We start from the raw sequence: 24,021 nt of genomic DNA, 5'->3' as shown, positions 1-24,021 counted from the left end.
TATGTTTATTGAATTTCTTTATGCTCTTTTGACCTCTAGTTGATCTCCCTAATGTAGACCTGCTAAATGTCTCACTTTCTTCTTTCAATCCTATATTTCCTTCACTCAAGGAAGACACATATGATAAATACCTATTTGTTGCTATTTGGACTCAATGAAATGAGAGAGATAGTTGACAATGAGAGAGATATTTTGAAAAAGGAAAAAGACATTAATCTCTATAGGGTGTACTAAGTAATACCTAATAGTCCATGAGACTATATGGGATGCTTGTGATAGGGGTTTGGGTTCCTGCATATGTAATTCAATTATCTTATGTTAGCCAAAAAAATCATAATACATATACTAAAAATTACATAGTAGAAAACATGAACAATATGCATTCATCATAATCATTATATATATTTTGTATTCCTTACCTTTGCTTTATGTTGTCTATAAAGGAATCTCAACATAAGTTGGGTTTATGATGTTTATAGTCCATCACCTATTTTCCACCAAGGGTGACAACACCACACAAAACATAAAAATGAAATCAACACTAACAATAAGTTTGAATGTATCACATCTACCATAAGCATCACATATGAATTAAAAGCATTAAAAGATGCCTCATGAATTAATAAGAGTAAGTATTAATTCTATAACCATACATTTCTATAAATAAATCAATATTAATAATAAGTATTGATTGCATAATAGTATATTTCATTTATATAATTGATCTTCTTCTTCATCCATCTCATCATCGACATCACCACCACCACCACCACCACCATCACCACTACCACCACCACCACCACCACCACCACCACCACCACCACCACCATCATCATGATCACTATTGTCACAAAATTTTGCACCCTTGTCCAAAGTTTTTACCTAAGGAAAACCTTGTGAAACATGGAAACAACCTCCAAGCTATGGGACTTGAACTATGATGTTGAGCCTACAGAGAAGGCTAGCTTCCTCTACTATCAGGGTGCACCTAACTACTCTTGGGGAGGAAAAGGGAAGAGGAATGCATGAAAGAAAATATACCTACTCTAACCTAAAGGGTGATGTACCAAAATAGGGTGTTTGATCTAATCCCTGCCCATAAATGCATAGTTAACTATACAGATTCAAACCCTGCTTAATTCAATAACTACATGTAGATTAGGTGACAAAAGAATGCTATAGGAAGAGTTTTCACTTGATATCATTCAAATTCCAAAAGTAGATACAATCATGTGAATTGCAAAATATAGACAAGAACATTAACTAGAAGCAAAGAGAACCAGCACAATATATTAATGGCTAAAAGAGACTCAGTAGAGAATTACAATGGCTCAGAGGTACAAGAAATTATAGTAGTATGCATAGAAGCAACACTAGAGAATTAGACAAAGATCAACCCTTACAAAGATTACAAAATCCACCTTTATAGCTTAGGCATAACTGAGATATTTTTAATTGAAGTTACTTTACAACCATTGCAATTAAATGCTCAGAGAATAATCAAGATAATCCCAATAGTAGATTTAATTTGGTATACTTGTAGAGGCATTAAAATCATGGAAACCCTAACTAGAGTAAACCCTAAAGTGATGGAAATAGTGCCAATCAATGTTAAAACTCCTCAAAATGGATAATCAGATAGTGGAAAGAGTGTCCTTTTCATTGTTTAAAACCCATCATTAACTTGGAGGGGTTGGGATTGATCAAAAAGATTAGATCATGCAAGAAATCTTATCTTTCTTTGTTTGTGGCTTATGAAATCAGCAAGGTCAACAAGTCAACTAAGTCACACAACTAGAAACCTCCATGTGGACCAACTATATTATTTCCTTTTGCCACCTCATGGAGTCTTCATGTGTTTGACCACCATATCACCTTGACTAAGTCATCATTCAAAAATTGACCGTGATGACTTATAATATTGTTAATTATAGCCATGATGTTAATCTAATTGTGTTTTCTAAACTAGGCCCGCCAAGACACATGGCAAGACCTCACTATGTCACTTTGACTAAAGGTCGATGATTTTCCCATAGCAATATAGTGAGAGACTTTGATCTTCTTCTATCTGATAGCCTTGAAGGTACACCCAACATATTAGGCACCAACCAATAAAAACATAACCTTTTGCCAACTTTTTTAACACTAACCCACCACACTGTGGCCCACAAAAGGAAAGGACCCATCTGCCACATGTCAATCCATCACTATGTCGCTATGGATAACTACCTTGCAACTTTGCAAGGTGAATTAGTGACAACTATAGATGATCCTTGATCTGACAGTGAGTAAAATGTACTAAAGGAAATGAAGCATAAAGGGAAAGGACCCACCTTGCATAGTCATTACCTTAGCCAATGAGAAACCAAAAAACTACCAATGTGCTCTAACAACTGCTTGGTTGTTCTAATAGGAAGGGTCCACCAAAATATAAGCTTTGAGACATCACTATGTTGCATGAATTAAAGTGCTTGTAGCTTTGCATAGCAATAAAGTGATGATCATAGATTTGTTTGCATCGATCGGTAGATAAAACATAGACCCACAAGGAGATATTCATCACGTATTACTTAGGAATTAAAAAATAACCTAGGTTTTAGTATAATGTATTTTATCCCCATTTTATTTGAATTTTAAAATATGTGAATGTTACTATGTTTGAATTCAAATATGGCAATTTTGGTGAGAATGCAAAATTGACCAACAAATCTGGTGACTTGAGGGGGATCCAAGCCAGCTATGCATATACCAATAGCCTATGCATTCATTGGGCAATAGATTCATAGAAATCATGAAGATCCGCTAGGTAAAAACCCTAAAATTGTATAAAACATGTCCAAGAACCTTAAAACTACCTCTCTACAACTGAAACTAGGGACCAAATTCCTTTACAACCTTTGTAAAAAACACATGTGCTTGTGCACTTCTTAAAAAGTAGGAAACCATAGGAAGAAAACTAACCTAACTATATACATGAAAAACCAATATTTACTTAGAAGTAGGACTTAAGATATATTTCATTAATTAGAATACACAGAGTTTCACCATTAGACCTGCTTAATTGAAAAGCATTGGCTTGTTTGCAACTGATAACCACATAGGGACCACTCCATAGTACATCAAATTTTGAGTGCCTCTTTGGTTCTTCCCTATCTACATCCCACTTGAGCACAAGGTCACCCTCTCTAAAAATTCTGACCTTAGCTTTCTTATTAAAGCTCTTTTTCATCTATTGCTAATGTGCCTCTAGGGTATGGATGGCTTGTTTCCTTTTCTCTTCTAGCTCTATCAACTTTTCCATTCTTACTATCATAGCACCACTTTCCATTAGCTCCAATTGATAAGCTAGCTCTAGAGATGGGAATTCTAATGAAATTGGAAGCCTTGCTTCCTTTCCATATACCAACATAAAGGTTGAATTTCCTATGGCTCTCTTAGGTGTTATTCTATTAGCCCACAATGCTATCTTCAACTTTTAATGCCAACATTTCTAGTTGTCCTCTATAGTCCTTTTCATAATCCTGATTAGGTTTATGTTAGATGACTCAACCAATCCATTGCCCTCAGGATAGTAGTTTGAGGATGTGCTCAAGTAGATATTATGATCAACTAACCATACACAATTCTAATCTCCTACAAAAAAAATTGCATTATCTCAAATAATGGTTGAAGGGGCACCAAACCTTATCACAATTCCATCTAGGAATTCAGCAACTGAAGATTCTATGGCATCCTTTAATGCAACTACTTATGCCCATCTGGTGAAGTAATCTATAGCCATTAGGATCCATTTGTGACCAAATCTAGAAGGAGAATTGGTAGGGTCTATGAAATCCAATCCCCATTGAGAAAAGGGTTAGTCCACCTGAATGGGGTAAAGAGGAAGAGCTGCAAGTCTTTTCTTAGTAGAGAAGAAGGCACATTTTTCACACCTCCTCACATACCTATGAAAATCATGCAACAAGGATGGGTAGTAGTAACCAGCTCTCATAATCTTCATTGTAGTTGTCATTGCTAAATAGTGGACACTACCAAGACCATCATGAAGCTCTTTAATCATTCTTTCAGCTTGGTCTGTATCAATGCATCTCAATAGGACTCCATTGAAGTCTCTTTTAAATAGGATACCATCAACTATAGCATAGGGGATTGACTATAATCTGAATTGTCTCCTTTTAGCTTTATTCAACCCTTGAGGATATCCATTTCCTATTAAGAAGGTCTTTGTGTCATCTATCCAACTCCTTGGATTATCATTTCTTTCTTCTTGTTGTTCTATCAATACCATAGAAACTTCCTCACTTGATTCCTAAGATGAGATCATCTATTTGCATAATCCTTTCCCTATTACCAACTTGGTAATCTAGATATCAACATCATACTCCATTACCTTAGTGATCCATCCAGCCCTCTTCTCACCAATATATTTGCTTAAAATAAAGTCCTTCACACTAGTATGGGGTACTAAAAAATGGATCTTGTTATGAGACATAAGATGTCTGAATTTCTTCAAAGCTCTTATGATTGCAAGGGCTTTCTTCTCTACATAACTATATTTTTCTTTATATTATCTAAGCCTATCACTAAAGAAGGCAATAGGTTGTTCTTCATTCTTATCATTTGTTTGAGTCTAGACAACAAAAATGCTTGACTCACTCCGAAGGTGTAAAGAATGAAATCCTTCTCAAAATTTGGATTGATGAGAGTAGGGGCTAAGGCTATGGCTGCTTTGATCTCTTAAAAACTTATCATCCCTTCCTTGGTCCATGATAATACCATATTCTTCTTAAGAATGGTTGTAAGAGGTTTCATCATGGTAGCTAAATTAGGGATAAACCTCCTCACAAAATTTTTTCTACCAAGAAAAATTTGTAGACCTTTCTTATGACTAGGAAGGGGAAGAACAAGCATTGCATTTATTCTTTCTAGATCAATGGTTAAACCATCATTTGATATAATGTATCCTAATAATTTTCCTTGATTAATGGAAAAGACATACTTGCTTGGGTTAAGGAATGCCCCAAATTCTCTACACCTTATGAACACTTGTCTGAGATGACCAAAATGATCTGCTATATCCTTTGAATACACTGTGATATCATCAAGGTAAACTAATACAAACCTTTCAGTCATGTGTTTGAAGATAATCTCCATTGCCTTTTGAAATGTGGCACCTACATTTGTTAGCCCAAAAGGCATTTTACTATAAGCACAAGTGCCCCCTTTAGTGGTGAATGTAGTCTTGTATCTATTAGACTCTTTAACCAGTACTTGATTGTAACTAGAGAATCCATCAAGAAATGAGAACCTCTTTGAACTGCTGACCTTGGACAATATTTGTTCCATGGAAGAGAGGTCATGATGATCTTTAAGGGAAGCTTTGTTAAGATCCCTAAAATCCACACATAATCTAATTTCTCCATTCTTCTTCCTAACAAGGACAAGGTTTGCTACTCATGATAAGTTCTTGATGGGGAAAATTATATTAGCCTCAATCAACTTGGATAGCTCTTTTCTCATTAAGGGTTCAATTTTAGGATTCATTGGCCTCTGTTTTTTCCTTACTTGTTTGACATTTTCTACTAAGTCTATGGTATGCTAAAAAAAACTTGGGTCAAAACTCTTTGAATCATCATATGTCTAAGAAAATATATCATTAAATTCTTGACATAGATTCAGAAGGTAAAATTACAAACCATTGTCACCTTTTATAAAGAAACAAGATATCAAAATGCGATAATTCAACATTAATGACAAAAAAATGATATTTGTGTTTAGAATTTGAAGATGATGTAAACTACTGAAATGTGTAGAATTGGATGAATTTTATTCCTATAATTTTTATAATTTTTTTGAGTAAGAATTTATTCATTTCTTTTATTTTGAAGTCCCTTGTTTAATAGTGAAATATATAGGGTGTAGTTCTTGTCAAACAAGTATATGCAAATAATCTTTTATTGTTCTGATTTGAGAATATCTTATAGATGACATGTATAGCTAGGGAACAAAAAATTAAATAATTATTTTTGATGTATATTTTCTTTGTTATAAGTTCTCAAGCTTGACCTGATCAGAATCTAATAGTTTTTTCCTCCCATCAAAACTTCCCTATCAAATCTACACCTTCTTGAAAAAAATTGCATACCCATGAAGAGGACTCTCTCCTCTAGAGATAAATATAATTTTAAATTTTTTTTAATATAATTTACTATTATTTTTTCCTTTTTTGAGGGAGCATATTCAGAAATGTTAAAATATCAACTTATAATATTTTGAAATTATAACATATTAAAACTAATCAAAACCCTCAAAAATTTATATAATGATGATACTAAATGTGAGATCTAAAAAAGGGTATTTTTAGTTTTTGAAAAAAATTGAGTTTTGATAGAGAACTAATTTTTGACCAAAATAGGTTTGGTATCTTAAATAGTGGAACAGATCTATGCTTTTACCCATGATTGAAATTTTCTTGCTCAATTTTGGAACATACCTTTCCCATGTTTAAGGTGTTCCCATAAACAACCACAACTGGTGTATAATCATCTTTTTTAGCATCTAGGTTCATGCCTCTATCTCTTGCTTGGTCATTAGGGTTGAAGAAACTCTCCAAGGTAATAAGACCCTTAGGAAACTTGTTGGAACTAAGATTGTTGATTTGATCTCCATACTAGTCATACAACCTAGATTGGTTTCTCTCTAAGAATTTTGCCTCAATCTACAAAAAACTTACAATTTGTTCATCATATTCAAACACTTGCTAATTGGTGTTGTTGCCAAGTATTGCAGGTCTAACTACCACTCTGATTTTTTGCTTCTTCTCATCCTCAAGATTCTCTAGCACATCATAAGATGCACCAATGGATACAAATCTATCAACATATCTATTCTCCTTCCTAGAGATGCTTTTAATATTAAATGCATTGAAGCCTTCAAGAAAATGCCATACTCTATGCTTATAAGACTTAAGCAAGCCATTCTTAGTGATATTTTGATTTCTTACCTGATTGACCATGAACTCACTATCTCCATATACACTCAATGTTTGAATTTCTCTTTTTTGAGCAAGTAGAAGACCCTGAATCAAGGACTCATACTCGGTGACATTATTGGTACAACCAAATTGGAGCCTAAAGGAGAAGTAGTACCTTACTTGTGTAGGAGAAATTAACATCACACCCACCCCTAATCCATTTTTATTTCTTGATCCATAAAAATAATACACCATAACCCACTCATATCTTCTTTTGTTTTCACAAGGTTAGAGACAAGAGAATCCTTTTCTAACACATAGTATGTACCAAGAGCTATCTCAAGGGTTTTTGATATGGGATTAAATTGGTATGCATTATCCCATTCATCTAAGATAAAATCAATTATCTCTATTAGAGAAGTGGCAGGCTCATTTACCATGTCATTCTCATCCATCTTTAGGATAGTGCAATTCATATTGATGAGATTAGGGGTGGAGGGCTCAATATGATGGAGGGCTAGAGGCTTTGATCTGATTGAAGCCTTGGTTCCATATCTTGTTCTAAAAATATATATATGACCAATCAAAGGATATGTAGCCAACTATTTGGGCAATGAAGTCTATTAAAAGACAAAAAGAAAAGTGTGGCTTGACCTTAGCAATTAATATATCTTGAGTTAAAATACAACCAAGGCATGCATGTAGGGAAATTTAAACAACCCTAAGGATCCATATAGTCTTGACAATACTACCATCCAACTATAATACATACCTAACAATGGGCTCATATTTCATTTCTAAAGCATTAGCAAAACACTTAGGCATCATTGAACTACTAGCCCTTGAATTAATAATGTATTTGTGGACTAGTTTATCCCCTATAATTAGAGAAACATAAAATGGAGGAAGTATAACCTTTTTACTTGTTTCTATTTCTTTTGATGGTTGTATCAAACTTGTGGCATTTCCTTCTCTTGATTCCTAGTTGCTTGGGTCAATACTTTCCAATTCTTGGTGCAACAACCTCTTTTGCATGGGTATAGTAGCAACAACATCCTACATAGAAATATTCACATTTGTCTTCTTCATCTACTCTACCACACTAAATGAGGTGTTAGGTGCTCTAGTAGAAGCCTTGGGAGGTTGTATGTGTAGGAGGTTGAGATGGAATAACTTGAGGACCATTCATATCTCCTCTGCTATTATCCTATCTTTGTTTTTGAGGGGCATTGACATGATCATTCACCATTTGTACATAAGGTACTACATTTAATGTTGAAGCTTGATTAGGAGGAGGAGGGTAGCATCTTTAACAGTTCTTCTTTTACTCCTAGTATTGTGAGAAATGGAGTCTTGGTTTACATTACAATGTTCCTCCACCTAGTGATTCATGAAGGAGCAATCACCCTATCTTTGCATATGTGAGGCATCTTTGGGTTGGTTCTCATTATATGATTTTCCTACTGTAGGCTCTTGGGTAGTCAAAGCCAAATATGATTAAGCCTTTTGACACATACAATAGGCATAGGAGTAATTATATGAGGGACAAAATTCTTAATCCTAAGCCATATTATTTTGAGGGAGTATGGCCCTACTTTGATTTGCATTTGAAGTAGAAGAGTGACTATTCTACCTACTATGATCAAAAGAAGTGTTTCCATAATTGTGATTTGGAGGCCTACCATTGTTTAGAGTTTGATATTTTAATTGATGAGCCTTATTACCTTGAGCTTATTGCCTTTCCAAAGTCACCACTTTGTTGCTCACTTTTTGTATCATAGAGAAGCTATCTTCCAACTTCTTCTCTTGGCCTTGCAATCTTTTAATTATGTTCAACATCATAGACTACATCATCTCCTTGATTTCATCCATTACATTTAAAGATGTGGAAGCTTGAGGGGCTAGGGCAAGGCATTGTGATGTGGAAGTTATGGAAATAGGGTCCATTATTGGTTGGTGATTCGAGATATTAGGGAAGAAAGACATAGGAGGCCTTGGAGCTAAATTTCCTCCTTGTGTCAATATTTTTTTCCCTTATTTTTATTTCATATGCATCAAGTAAGGTATATCCTCCCATGATTTGGATTATAGGGGCAATATCACTATTAAAAGCTCTGAGGTAATGCAAGAAGGCATTATAGGGGGTATGTTTCATTGAAGTAGGTATTTTGTCCCACGTCTTTTGAAATCTGTAGTTGAAAATAGTCATAGATTCATGAGGGGCCCTTTTTATAGTAGTTAGTTGTTCTAATAGTGACAAATAGTCACTTTTATCTTCAAAATATTTACACAGTCCTGCTCCTAACCCATCCCAATCTATTATAGAACCATGTGATAGACCCTTGTACCATTGTAGGGCTTTCCCTTTTAAAAATGAAGCTAGGAGTCTAATGGCCACATCAACTTCTATAATACCATCGATATTGTAGAAATTTGCAACCTCTTGAATGTGTTCTAAGGGAGAGATAGAAGTTTCACAAGTGAATTCGGGTATCCTTTTAAGTGCAGCTACTAGTATGTCATGTCTTTGATCTAACAAAAGAGGACTTCTACCATTAAAGGTGGCAAAAGCATGAGCTCTAGCCATATAAGAAAGTAATCTATTAATATGAGTTGATGGCTTTCTAGGTTGAGATCTCATAATAAGAGGAGTGGAGATTGATCTTGTAGGAGTATGTATTTCCTCTATACTCTTAACTGGTAATAGAGATAATCTAGACTTTCTTCTTTTAGGATTTGAAAATGAAAGCTCTTGATATTAAAATTTGCCTCTAGAAGATGCCCTTGTTTTAGCTTTGGACATGAATCACAACAACTTTGGTCTAGAACTAGATATGAAGGGTGTAGAGTCACCAAGTGCGTTATGGAAAAGAGGCCTTTTGAAAGCCTATAATACTAAAAGCAACACTATCTTCTCAACATAAAAATTAAATTCTTCTCTTTTGACACTAGTAGGCTTTGAAATCTTCTAAATGCATCCCATTGGGTGTGTAAAAAACTATCGTCACAAAATTTTTCACCCTTGTCCAAATTTTTTACTTAAGGACAACCTTGTGAATCATGGAAACAACCTCCAAGCTATGGAACTTGAATTATGAGGTTGAGTCTCTAGAGAAGGCTAGATTCCTTTGCTATTAGGATGCACCTAACTACACTTGGGGAGAAAAAGGGAGGATGAATGCATGAAAGAAAATCCACCTACTCTAACCTAAGGGGTGATGAGCCAAATTAGAGTGTTTGATCTTATCTCTACCTATAAATGCATAGTTAACCAATTATAACCTCAAAGAATACAAATTGAGACCCAACTTAATTCAACAAGCACATGTAGATTAGGTGACAAAAGAATGCTATAGGAAGAGTCTTCACTTAATATCATTCAAATGCCAAAAGTAGATACAATCATACGAATTGTAGAATATAGACAAGAACATTAACTAGAGGAAGAGAGAACTTGCACAATATATTAATGGATAAAAGAGACTCAACAAAGGATTACAATGGCTTAGAGGCATGCAAAATTATAGTAGTATGCATAGAAGTGACAATATATAATTAGAGAAAGATCAACCCTTACAAAGATTAGAAAATCTTCCTTTATAGCTAAGGCATAACTGAGATATTTTTAATTGAAGTTACTTTACAAACACTGCCATTAAATGCTTAGAGAATAATCAAGATGATCCCAAGAGTAGATTTGATTTGGTATAGTTGCAAAGCCATGAAAATTGTGGAAACCTTGACTAGAGAAAACCTTGAAGTGATGGAAACAATGCCAATCAATGCTAAAGCTCCTCAAAATTGATGATCAAATGGTGGGAAGAGTGTCATTTGCATCATTTAAAACCCAACATTAACTTGGAGTGTTTGGAATTGATTAGAAAGATTGGATAATGTGAGAAACCCTTTCTTTCCTCATTTTTGGCATATGAAATCAGCAAGGTCAATAAGTCAATTGACTCATGCAACCAGAAACCTCCATGTGGACCAACCATATTATTTCCTTTTACCACCTCATGGATTCTTTATGCATTTGACCATCATATCACCTTGACTGTGCTACCCTTCAAAAATTTACCGTGATGGGTTACAATATTGTTAATTCTAGCTGTGATGTTAACCTAAACGTGCCTACCAAATTGGGCCTACTGGGACATGTCGCAAGACCTCACTATGTCGCTTTGACTAAAGATCAATTATTTTCTCATAGTGATATAGTGCGAGACATTTATCTTCTTCCATCTCATGGCCTCAAAGGTACACTCAACCTATTAGTGCACCAACTAATAAAAACATGACCCTTTGCCAACCTATCTGACACTGGCCCACCACACCATGACCCACAAATGAAAAGGACCCACCTACCACATGTCAATCTGTTGCTATGGATAATTACCTTGCAACCCTTTAAGGTGACATAGTGACAACCATAGATGATCCTTGATATGATGGTGAGTAAAATATACTAAAGGAATTAGCACATAAAAGGAAAGGACCCACCTTGCACAATCATTACCTTAGCCATTGAGAAACCAACAAACTACTAATGTTCTTTGACAACTACTCAATTGTTCTAATAGGAGGGGTCCACCAAAATATATGTTTTGAGACATCACTATGTCGCATGAATTAAAGTGATTTTAGCTTTGCATAGCGACAAAGCAACAGCCATAGATCTGCTTGCATCGACCGGTAGATAAAACATGAGCCTGCAAGGAGATATTAATCACACATTACTTAGGAATTAATACATAACCTATGGTTTTAGTATAAGGTATTTTTTCCCCATTTTATTTGAATTTTCAAATATGTGAATGTTACTATGTTTGAATTCAAAAATGGAAATTTTGGTGAGAAGGCAAAAATGACCAACAATCACCAACAACATTATCACCATCATCTTCTTCTTCAATATAATTTACATCAAGAAAATTATCAACTAACTCTTAATTGTGATCATCATCTTCTACTTCTTCTTCCTTGATATGTTCTTCTTCCATCACATTATACTTTATCAACCTTCCTCTTGGGTCATATCTAACAACAAATGACCAACCCAATTTATATGGAACCTTTGAGTAAAATACCTTCTCACATTAGATTGGAAGAACATAGGGCTCATCCCAAAATGGCTCAAACAACCATGTATCATTCATTGGAAATACATTCTCATGTTCCATAATGGATATATTAGGACTATTTTGATTAAGTCATAGTTTGTACCATTTGACAAGGAAGAGAACTAATTTGAAGGAATTAAAGTCATACTCAATTATATCATCCAATATGCCATTGTAGCAATTTTGAGACTCTCAAAGATGTAAGATGTTTCTAGATAAAATATTAGTCATCTAAAAGACTATATTTATCCCAAAATCACAATTTTTCTTCACGTCAACCAACTCTTTGATGCAAAATTTATAACCATTGCATAACAAAGCCTTGTGGTGTTTTACTTGCAATAATATGTCAAAAATCTAAAAATTATTACATCATGAGTTGATAAACGTGGAGGCAATGCAAAAAGTTATACATACCTATAAATCTCTTAAACCATATGCTAAATCTATTTCCCTTTGTGTAACATCATAATCTCCATTACAATGGGCTTATTTAACTAATGAAGGTACACCTTCTCATGTTAATGTGCAACTAGAATGTTGACATTGTTCAATCCATACCATCATCCAATCTTTGATTGTTTGCAATATATAAATGTAGTGCATCCCACTATCGAGTAGTTATACAAACATAAGTAGACAATATACAACCAATTTAGTTATAATATTATGAATTAAGTAACTTCAATAACATATTATAATATATTACCTCTCACTTTCCTCAATCTACATTTCCCCACCAAGTATTCCTCTTCAAATTTCTTAATGGGATTAGGATCTCAAATACAGTCTATAAGGGTCTTTGTTGCAAGATTAGGAGGATATTGAGTAACATACACCATAGTGTGGTATACCACATATCCCTCCACCATAGAACCCTTTGAATGTGCTCTTTGTCAAACCAAATCCTTTAAATTTAAATTGCCTCTCAACTATCCAAGTTGACCTAGTCTCTACAAGTCTACACAATTCACTCTCCTCAACCTGGTGTATGAGGTAATTTTAATGTGCATTGAAAAAGGTTAAAGGTAGACACTTTTGCATTTCACAGATTAGATGAGGAATTCTTCTCTTCCAATACTTTTTATCTTTTTTTATGGATTTTATTAGATGATAACCACCTACAAGAGATTAAAGACTCAAAAATATATAAATATGAGACATATATTGATGTAGTCTCTTCTTTCCCATTCAAAATATAATTTTTGTGTTAATCTCATTGCAAGATATATTGTCAATTAGTGTCAAAACACTTAGTCATAATGGAAAGATGGTAGTAACTAAGTTACTAGTCTATATTGTTAACCAAGCTCCTAAAGAAACTAAGCTATCAATGTTAACCTTGTATAAAGTAAGCAATGATAATCAAATTGTAGCATCAACCAACCGAGTAGTTCCCATTGAGTTGCAGTGTCAACCAAGATGACAATCCTACCAAGCTTTAGTGAGAACCAAGTCAGAAGACTATTCCAAGATGATAATCAAGCTAGAAAAATAATGTAAACAGAGTCAAAATTGTCTACCAAGTGATCAGTATGAACTAAGCATCCAGTGTCAACTGATTTCTAAAGTTATCCAAGGTGACAATGTTTCCCGAGTATCTTAAGCATTGCCTGAGTAAGTCATTGGACCCAAGTTACAACACTGAGCCGACTTGATAATTGTGTTTAGAAATAATTATGTTGTAGCTAAACTATGAAGGAATTGCTTGGATATATATAAGTATGACACATTTTGTTTATCCAAATAAGAATTGTAATATCATTGTGCCATGAGTTGAATGAAAGTGAATATGGAAGAGCATAATATCTAGAAGGCTACAAGTAGCACAAGGAATGGAAGAGACTCATCTATCATAGTTAGATGATTAGCTTACTTTATAGGATCTTCATCAATAATTAGAGTTGAATTTCAAAGATCAATCACTGATTCATCCTAATATGTGCATTAGTCCCAAATCCTTTAATCGAGTGGACCTAATAGTCCTTTGTAGAAACTCCTAACATAGTAAATACTTAATTTTATTGTATAAATCCTTTTACAAGGTGGGCCTAATAGTTTTTATTACTCTTAACTGAGTAGATCACCAAAAGTGATCAATTGTAAGCCTTAATAGGCCAACTTTATTACTATAGTAGTGAAACATTATGGTTGTCGTCCCCACCTTAGTTTTATCTTCTACTTGGAGGGTTTTTGGGTTACCAAATATTGTGTTATGATGTTGTTACTTTACTGCTTTATGTTTCTTTCATGCAAGTAGATTAGACAACTTAACAAAGTGGATTAAGAGAAAGAAGTTTTAAGTGGTTCCTGACTCACCCCCCTCCCCCTCTCTTAGTCACCTCAATTGCATTAAATTTCCTACAATTGGTATCATAGCAAGGTTCTCTTATGAGAAGTTTAGTAGCTTAAGAGAAAAGATCAAGACAATGGAAGTATACAAGCTAAAGAAATCAATTGAAAATGAAAAATTGGATCTACATGTAGTCATGGAATAAATCAAGAAATTGAAGGATAAATTGACTCAATCCCTAAAAAGAAGAAAAAAATTGGTAGAAACAATGAATGAAAATCTATACATGGAAAAAAGAATTGATGATATTTGAAAAGAGAGAAGTTTAGATGCATCTATAGAAGATCTACTTGGAAGAAACCTTATTCTACAAGAAGAAGTCAGAAAATTGAAAAGAGAACAAGAGATTCATTTAGTCAGGATATGTGAAGTTATGGAATATAAGAACCAAGCTAAAAATGACAAAAATATGGTAGAAGAAGATAGGAGACTACTCAACACCAAGTTAGAAGAAAAATACATTGAAATCCAGTAGCTTTCACTACATCAGGCAGATATGGAAAATCAGTTGAATAATGCAAATCAAGAAGTCATCAATCTAAAAACAAAAATGAAAGACTCATGAATGATCTTAGAGTAGAAAGAGAAACCAATGAAATAATTATGAGATCACAAGAAAGCCTGGATCAATTAGCAGAACTATCTCAACATAGACACAAAGGGAAAGTAGGATTAGGCTACATTGAGAAAGGAGAATCATCACAACAAGGAGCTCAAAACAATAAAAGACCTACATGAAATCATTGTGGAAAGGCAAGGCATGCATCAAACAAATGTTGGAAAAGTGGAAAGTCAAATTTTCAATGGAATATGTTACAATTGTAAAAAACATGGACACAGAGCAAGTGAATACATAGAGAAACCTAAGTTTAAAGGAAAATGTTTTACATGCAAAAAACAAGGTCATAAATATTTAGAGTGTAGAACCAAGAATTGGAATCCTACTGAATAACTTTCTAAAGAAATATTTGGTTGGGACTACAATACTTGGTACAAATGTTATCTATGTGTAGAGTTTGGACACATAGGAGCTTATTGCATTAGTACTCACTTCAAAAAGAGAAATCCTACCAAAAGATAATATGTGTGTAAAGAATTTGGTCATCTAGTAAAGAACTACATGAATAGAGGTAAATTTGAAGATGAAAAGAAATCAAAGGTTGACAAGATTAGAACTCAAATGAAGCAACAATGGGTAGGGAAATCTTCAAAGAATTTAAGTGAAAATAATGAGGTTATTGAAACCAAAGATAATGGATTGGGTAATTCAATTATCTCTGCTTGAATAGGAAAGGAGACCACTGGAGTTGTGATCAAAATTCATATTCCACATCAGTTCCAATCATCCAAGCACAAAAGTTCATATCAACATATCAGATGCACTTGATTAGAAGGAAGTCATAGATTGAATTTTTAGTTCTAAATGTGTCACTCTTTAGGCCTAACCAAGCTATTAGACCTAACCAAGTGTAGTTAGACTCAATCAAGTCACTGACTCAACCAAGCATGATTAGCCAGTGCTAGTCAATCATTCAAGGGTTAAAGACCAAACCAAGCATATTTTACCTACCCAAGTACAAAACACTAATGGAGCCCTAAAATTGAAAATTTGATAAAAAGGGAGAAATTAGAGTTTCATTTTCACCACAAATTTAAGGTTTTCTAAGAGCAAAAAATTCTTCGAGCCCTTGAAGTGATTTAGAGAATTTTTTTTGAAGGAAAGTCCTAGATGAAGTCACCATCATTGAATCCTTCATCAACCAATGAGTATGGTAACATCTTCTAGTGCAATGGTCAAGAAGAATTCAAAAATGTTGGTAAAGAGCTCTAACTACATTCCTTCAAAATTCAAGCTATATCCAGTAATTTTTAAGGAGAAGGATCCACAAGGATCACACTCATCAATTCCTCCCAAGGTACTTCTGATACATGATGTTAGATCATTTTATCACTATTCTATTCAATAATTAGGGAAATTTGAGTTAGATCAAAGATACAGTGCATTGTGTGAAAATGGTATGTTGAAGCCAGAACACAAGCATCTAGAGGTCAAGGGTTTGACCCACATCATCCACATGCCAAGAATTTTTTGAGTCAAATGGATCAAACTTATACTAAGCTGAGTCCATGAAATGTCATTCTGGTTGGGGTAGACTTGTCCTATCACAAAGAAGATGATTCATAGGATAACAGGGTATCCTATGTTGGAGAAGTCAAAGGCTACCAAAACCCTAGGACAGGTAGAATTGGAAAAGCTAACCATAGTTGAATGGGATCACAGAGGTATAAAATTGAATAGTGTGACTGATATGAAAATAAATTTTTGCATCCATATCATAGCACACAAAATCTATAGTTCAAGCCATCATAACAACATGCCATGTAAAGCAGTGGACTTTGCATACAAGGTTTTAAAGAAGAACTTATCCTTTGACCTAGCCAAGCTTCAATGCCTCTAGCTAAGAAAGAATATGGAGAGCATTCAGGCCTTTAAGAATAAGTATTGTAAGTTCAATTCACTCTTAGTATGTTTATTCTTTTATTTATAGAAATTATTTCCTTCAAAAGGAAATTTTGTTTGGAGAAGGACACCCCAGTATTGTATCAGATTAATGAATTCATAAATGAGATGCATAAGAAATTTGAAAGCAACACAGATACATAATTTGATAACTTCAAGGAAAGGATAAAAAGTAAGCTTAGGATCCCTAAGTAGTTCATAGATGATTATGAGCAAGATATATGCTTCCTAGTTTATTGTGATAGAGTTCATATACAAGAAGTCAGACTTAGGATTGCATGGGTAAAACCTTTGGCATATGAGGTAAATATTGATGATACAAAAGACATTATTGGGGCTCTCATCAATGAGCTTATGGATCCCAAGGCTACATATTCTAGAACATATATAGAAGCCAAGACAAGAGTCTCACTTGAGATTTAGATTACTCAATTTTGAAGAGAGGAAAGAAGAGGCTAGAAAACATAGGAAAGAAACTTGCAAAATTAGATTCACCTCTTGAACAAACTAAAGGGAAGGGTGATGGTATAGAAGAGGAAGATGAAGAAGAAGATATAAATAAAGATAAAGAAGAAGAAGAGGCAAAGGAACCTCCTAAGAAATAGGTGAAGACCTCATCAAAACCTCCACCAAAAAGAACAAAAAGGTCTGCTCTTGTGTTTACTGCCACCCACGAATGCAAAGAAAGAAACTAAAGCTTGATGATAAAAAGGATTATGATGAAGAAGAAAATAATCCTACCATATTTCTCAAGAAGCCACCACCTACCTTTGAACAAATATTGATGATATTAAAAGAAGGCAATGCTATGGTAGATTTCAGATATCTAAAATATGAAACAAGAAGCAAGGATGAGTAGAAGCAGATTGAAGATGCAATGGTTGAGAAGATGGCTAAGTAGAAATATGAACCTTCTAAACTTAAAGGGAAATATCCTAAAGCCCTACTAAAGGATGCCTTTGACCATTGGGTTAATGAAGTGAAAACAAAAAAGACATCAAAGAATAGACTTAGAGAAAAATAATGCCAATTCTCTCTGACAAATAAATCAATGAGGCAATGACTAATCATGTAAGCAGAAAAAATCCTAGATTTAAAGATTTTAAAATTTTGTCCAATAATATAGAAGATTTTGTACAATCCATAAAAAATATGTGGAAGAACATTTTTAATGTCAAGGAAGAGGGAGACCTACCAAAGATTCAGATAATTGAAGATTATGATCCTAAGAAGATTATTGCACAGGTTATGCCATATCTTCCTACCACTCCACCTAAGGTGGCATTTGAGCAACAATAAAAATCCATTGAATTGAACCCAGTTCAACCAACCTTAATTGAGCTCTCTCCTAGAGGTAACTGAGTAACAGGCTCCCATAGTCTCAATTGAGCTATAGTAGAAGGCCTCGATTGACAAAGGCAAAAAGATCATACGTTCTTTAACTATCAAGAGTAAAGGCAAATAAAAGATAGCTGGTGACATAGATCTAGATGAAGAGATTTTGAGCCCAAACTAGGACATATCCAATCTATCTATTGAGAAAATAGATATTTTGGGATAATTATGGAAGAAAAGGGCCAAGTAGAATATGCTAAGGGATGAAAGAGATAGAACCAAAGTTTTTGAGGACATCAAAGAAATATTTGTGAATGCTCTATCTATAGAGGTAAATAAAAAATCCTCTATCATTGATCAATTAATTAATATTGTTTATAAGTTTAATGAGGACACTGATGGGTAGGAAAAAATCCTTGAGAAAACTAGAAGGAAGTTTGAGAATACAGTGCTAGAGAATGTAGCATAGAAAATAGCAATTGATCAAGTAGAACTATCTACTATAATTATTTTACTAGAAATTGTTGTCAATAATGTTATATCTTTATTTTTAAAGTTGAGATATTCCACTAACTTTACCATGGAAATCAAAGAGAAATTGGCCAAGATTGAAATGGACTTGAAGGATAGTGCAAATTAGTTGGCACTCAATCCAAGTTCTATTTCCAATCATTTTACAAAAACTAGATTCTTGATAGATCTTCAAGAAGAGCTACTAAGGAAAGAATTTAGAATAAGGGCAACATTAATTGATATATGTAAAGTATGATACTTTCCCACATGAATACTATGCATAAGAGAATGGGTCATGTAAGGACACTAGTCAAGGATACAAATATGTTACTTGCAAATCATATTATGAGTTATTAGCATAGCTTCAGGTTGATGTACATATTTTGAAGGTGCTACAAGATAATTGGGATGATACTTTGTTGATGGAAATATAAGAGGAGTAACTAAGAGGGGAGGGGTGAATTAGTTACTAGTAAAATAAATCCCAGATCTCTTTAGATGTCAGTACAAAATAAACTCTAAAAATTGAATACTATTGATGCTCGACAAACACACATAAAATGTTGTAACTCGATAAATACTGAGTATGCTCAGTAAGTACTTAATATGTAAATCTTAGATGTTATCTATGATTACCATTATTTTAACTTAAATAAAAACACATAAAAGAAAATAGCATGAACACAATCGACACTAGGATTTCACATGGAAACCCAATTTGAGAAAACCACCAATTGCAACTAGTTATTGTTTTCACTCTTTTGAAGAGAGCCCTATGGAGAAAACCCTATTAAAGGTTAAAAAACACACTATTAGGTGTGAAACTATTAAAGGATTTAATCAATCTATTAGGAGTGGCCTTGTTAGAGGTCTTTAGACAATTCAATAGAACTGCCACCTTGTTAGAGGTTTTACAAATAGCTGCTAAGCCAACTTTGTTAAGAGATTTAGATCACTGCTACAATGGTTAGAGAGTAACAATGAGATGAACTAATTTTTGATGCAACTAAATTGTTGATTTCAAATCTCTATTTTAGCTTGTACTTGATCCTTCTTGATTGAGTATATCTTTTCAACTTCATAAGGATATTCTGCTTATCCTTTTGATTTGCTTCTTTACTAAATCATTAGATCTTCAAAATCTTCCATGTATTCACACTCTTACACACTTCCAAATTCTTAACTTGACCTTATAATTATATCATTCATATTTTCAAGTCAGTTCATATACAACTTAGAAAAACTAATATTCATCACCTCAATCAACTAGAACCAATAGATAAATCAATTAAACTTAATATGCCAAAAAAATAAAATCCTTTGTTAGCTAAACCTACTCCATAGATACTAACTTAGAAATGATTTTCCTATGTTAAACAAGTGAACTCAATTAAAAATGCATATTTGTGAAGATCCTTTAATAACCAAGTGAGCTTGGTTAACACTGGTTCCATCCAACATTTCCTTCATTAACTGAGTGAGCTCAGTTAACACTATCTTCTATAAACTTTCTTTTGATACCCAAGTGATCTTAGTGGACACTACCTTTTGAACTCGAAAAACACAGGAACACTCATTAGACACAAAAAACTATCTTCACTACCCAAGTGATCTCAACATATACTGAATGATAATGATATGACATTTGTGTAACATCAAAGACAATATACAATTAATCAATTATATCCAACAATCTCCCTCTTTGGCATTGATGGCAATACAACATGTCATAACATAATGAAATTTTTATTTATGAGAACTTTCTCTATCAGTATGAACTCTTTCTACCTTTAGTTTCTCTCTCTGTTAGAAAAATTCTATCTACAACAACTTTTACCAAGTTCATTCTTCCTCTTAGAAATCTCTATGATAGCATACTTCCCCCTCTTATAGAAAACTTCTCCTTCTAATTAAATTTTTTTATGAGATATGATAGTAAACTTCTCCCTCTTTGACAACTCATGCCAAAGAAAACAACTCTATTAATATCGATGAACCTTAAGTACCGATTCATTTGCAATATGCCTTTGTCAATACTACACCAATTAATTGATCTTCAATAGGTTTTGGTTGATGCATCACTAAACTTTATTTAGTGAGCATCAGATAGGGGAATGACCCCTAGCTTACCTCTTAGATATAGAAATGCATCCTTAGGTAACGGCTTGGTGAATATGTCTGCAATCTATTCTTTTGTATTTACATATTCCAATCTAACTTCTTTATCTTGCACTAATTCTCTTAAGAAGTGATATTTTATTGCAATGTGCTTTGTTTTGGTATGCATCATTGGATTCTTTGATATATTGATTGCACTAGTGTTATCACAATATATGACTACTAAATATTTGATTCTATCTTAATTCTTTCCAACAATTGTTTGAATCAAACAATGTTAGAATAATTAGCTATTTCTGCCACATATTCTACCTTCGCTATGGATTGAGAGATGCAATTTTGTTTCTTGCTTTTCCAACACACTAGTCTTTTACTAAGAAATAATGCTCCACCACTAGTGCTTTTCCTATCATCAATACTCCCTGCCTAATCAGCATTAGTGAAAACCTTTAAGTCCAAATTGCCTCCAAGTTTGTACCATAAGCCATAGTCTTCAGTATCTTTCAGATATCTCATGATTCTCTTGATTGCCATCATGTGATTTTCTCTAGGATTTGCTAAGAATCTTTCCACCATACCAACTACAAATGCAATATTAGGCCTTTTATTCACTACATACTACAATTTTTTAATCATTGATCTATATGTAGTTTGATCTACTCCCTTTGAATCATCATTTTATAAAACCTTATGTCTAGTAGACATAGGGGTTCCAACTAGTCTTGAATCTTTCATTCCAAATGTCTCTAGTATCTCCTTAATATATTTGGATTCAGTAATGTATATACCATTTTTGTTCTACTGAATCTTTATTCCAACAAAGAATTTTAACTCTGCAAACATAGGAATCTCAAATTATTTTCTCATTTCTTCTAAAAATGCTTTGCATAAGGCACCATTTCTTGTGAATAAGGTACCATCAATAAATATTTCTGCCAACACAATTCTTTTGTTTGGTCCTTCTTTGGTATACAGGCTACTGTTATCATTTGTTCTTTGAAATCCAATCTATATCAAGTAATTATGAAGTCTTTCATACCACACTCTGGTAGCCTTCTTGAGACCATATAATGCCTTGTGTAATTTGTAGACCATGGCTCTTTTGTTAGCATCTACAAAACCTTTTGGTTGTTCAATGTAGACTTCCTCATCAAGAATTCCATACAAGAATGTAGATTTAACATCCATTTGATACACTTTAAATCCTTTCTGTGTTGTATATGCTAGTAGATCTTTGACACCTTCTAATCTTACAACAGGAGCAAAAGTTTCACCATAATCAATACCTTATTCTTGAGAATAGCCTTTGCACACCAATCTTGTTTTGTTTTAAAAAACTTTTCCATCTTCATTCATCTTGTTTCCAAACACCCATTTTGTGCCAATTACATTTTTATCCTTGGGTCTAGGAATGAGGGTCCAAGTTTTGTTCTTTTCTATTTGTTCTATTTTTTCATTCATTGCTTCAACCTAACTTTCATTATCAACAAGTAAACATGTACCTTTTATTTTGCTTCTTGTCATTGTTCCATCAAATTTCTCTCCAATGATCTGATTAGATGCATGATGCCTTCTGACATATCTTGCTAACACAAGTTCTTTGGATTTTGAATTAATTCCACTATTTTTATCATGAACTTTAGTATCAAGCTCAAGTTCCACTATTTGTGACTTGGGTCCATCAAACTTAGTTTGAACTATCTTGGTAACTTCTAACTATTACTTAGGTCCTTTAGATTGTAACTTGGGTTGCACTTTTTGTAACTCGATAACTATTGGATATTTTGGGGACTCAAGGGGTGAAGCTTCCTTTCTCTCAAATAGATTTGGTATGGTATCAAGTTCATAGTAAAAAAATCTTCTATAATCCTCTGGCTCTTTGTTGCTTTCTTCTTTTTTGTTTTCTATAAAATCATCAATTCTCACATGTGCACTTTCTATGATTTTATGAGTAGACAAATTCAAACATTTGTATGATTTACTTCTACAAGAGTATCCTAAAAATATGCCTTCATCACCCTTGACATCAAATTTACCTTTTGTAGATTCTTTCAAGATATAATATTTGTTACCAAATACTTTCAAGTAACTTACATTTGGTTTGTAGCCATACCATAGTTGATAAGGAGTTTGATTTGGATCTTTCTTCAACTATACTCTATTCAAGGCATGAATGGAAATGCTAATAGCTTCCTTACAATATTTGATTGCAACATTCTTTTTAGTCATCAGTGTTCTTGCATAGTCCATGATGGCTGATAATTTTCTTTTGATCCCTCTTTTAATGTAGAAATTATTGACTTCATTGGAGATGAATTCGCCACCTCTATTTGATCTTAAACATTTCAACCCTTTTCCAATTTCTTTTTCTACCCTTTTCAAATACTGTTGGTTATTCATTTTGCATGAGGTCAATGGTAGTAATCCATAGTGTAATTCCTCTCTTGAAAAGAAAATCTTTTTAAGGATCCACTCCAAGGTTCAGTATTTGTCTTGTGAAGTACCAAAATCCACTTAGTAGAAGATAAATGTGAGTGTTCATGAGGAGGTCTTTTTTGGTTCTAAAAAACTCTTTTATCTTAGAATTGAAGTAAAATCTATTCACTGTCTCAAAATATCACACTAAAAGAACAATATTTTTTGTATTTTCTATTTTTTAATGTATGCAATTCTAATAATGCAGCTACTATGAGGTCCTACTCTAACAAGGGGTTAGCAAAGAAAATAATGAAACTGAAAGCAGATAACAGGAAATCAAATCCAGAGTCTGAGGAGGTGGTGAAGGAGATGCAGGAGGAAACAAAGGTGGACAGTGGAAGGAAGAAGTGCAAGAGGAAGATTTTGGAGGATGTGCACTCTCAATATGAGGAGATGTCTGTGCTGCCCCTTTCTCCTGTCCATCTCCACCTTGAGGAGCAGAAAGAGGAGAAAGCTAGGTATGTGGAAGGGGAAGTGTATACCAATGACAGGAGGAAAGCATGGATTAAGTTCAATGTCAAGACCACTAAAATGGGAATCTTTAGGGAGGCTATGAATCCCCAAATCCTAGTGCATAATGAAGAAGAGCAGTGGCTAGAAGAATTAATTG

The sequence above is a fragment of the Cupressus sempervirens genome, chromosome 10, assembly GCF_028749045.1.
Source record: "Cupressus sempervirens isolate cs-2001-9-10 chromosome 10, ASM2874904v1, whole genome shotgun sequence".
In the NCBI taxonomy this organism is placed as follows: domain Eukaryota; kingdom Viridiplantae; phylum Streptophyta; class Pinopsida; order Cupressales; family Cupressaceae; genus Cupressus; species Cupressus sempervirens.
The sequence above is the reverse complement of the archived record's forward strand: the minus strand, read 5'-3'. Positions refer to the sequence as shown.